Source organism: Arachis hypogaea, chromosome 14 (genome assembly GCF_003086295.3).
Source record: "Arachis hypogaea cultivar Tifrunner chromosome 14, arahy.Tifrunner.gnm2.J5K5, whole genome shotgun sequence".
NCBI classification, from domain to species: domain Eukaryota; kingdom Viridiplantae; phylum Streptophyta; class Magnoliopsida; order Fabales; family Fabaceae; genus Arachis; species Arachis hypogaea.
This window is the reverse complement of record NC_092049.1, coordinates 58681636-58682749: the sequence shown is the minus strand read 5'-3', so window position 1 is coordinate 58682749 and position 1114 is coordinate 58681636. Positions and strand designations below refer to the sequence as shown.

The following is a 1114-nucleotide window of genomic DNA, read 5'->3' as shown; positions in this document are numbered from 1 at the left end:
CCAATTTACATGGAAGAAGCATCTCAATCCCTGCCATTGGAGCAAACAATTATGAGCTGAAACCTCAATTAGTTTCTCTGATGCAACAGAACTGCAAGTTTCATGGACTTCCATCAGAAGATCCTTTTCAGTTCTTAACTAAATTCTTGCAAATCTATGATACTGTTAAGACCATTGGGGTTGATCCTGAGGTTTACAGGCTTATGCTTTTCCCGTTTGCTGTAAGAGACATAGCTAGAATATGGTTGGATTCTCATCCTAAAGATAGTCTGAACTCTTGGGATAAGCTGGTCACGGCTTTCTTAGCCAAGTTCTTTCCTCCTCAAAAGCTTAGCAAGCTTAGAGTGGATGTTCAAACCTTTAAACAAAAAGAAGGTGAATCCCTCTATGAAGCTTGAGAGAGATACAAGGAACTGACCAAAAAGTGTCATTCTGACATGCTTTCAGAATGGACCATCCTGGATATATTCTATGATGGTCTGTCTAAACTATCAAAGATGTCACTGGACCATTCTGCAGGTGGATCCATTCACCTAAAGAAAACGCCTGGAGAAGCTCAGGAACTCATTGACATTGTTGCTAATAACCAGTTCATGTACACTTCTGAGAGGAATCCTATGAGTAATGGGACGCCTATGAGGAAGGGAGTTCTTGAAATTGATGCTCTGAATGCCATATTGGCTCAGAACAAAATATTGACCCAGCAAGTCAATATGATTTCTCAGAGTCTGAATGGATTGAAGGAATCATCCAACAGTACTACAGAGGCATCTTCTATAGAAGAAGCTTATGATCCTGAGAACCCTGTAATAGCAGAGGTGAATTACATGGGTGAACCCTATGAAAACACCTATAATTCCTCATTGAGAAATCATCCAAATTTCTCATGGAAGGATCAACAAAAGCCTCAACAAGGCTTTAATAATGGTGGATGAAACATGTTTAGCAATAGCAAACCTTTTCCATCATCCACTCAGCAACAGACAGAGAATTCTGAGTAAAACCCATCTAGCTTAGCAAATATAGTCTCTGATCTGTCTAAGGCCACTGTGAGTTTCATGAATAAAATAAGGTCCTCCATTAGAAATTTAGAAGAACAAGTGGGCCAGTTGAG

General features: G+C 39.8%; 1 non-coding gene across 1 annotated transcript; it reads right to left on the bottom strand.

Annotated features, from left to right (window-relative positions):
• Positions 1-335: 335 nt before the first annotated feature.
• On the bottom strand, positions 336-439 carry LOC112746759 (small nucleolar RNA R71). The gene has a single exon (XR_003174625.1). It is a non-coding gene; the product is annotated as a small nucleolar RNA R71 (small nucleolar RNA).
• Between the last annotated feature and the right edge of the window lie 675 nt (positions 440-1114).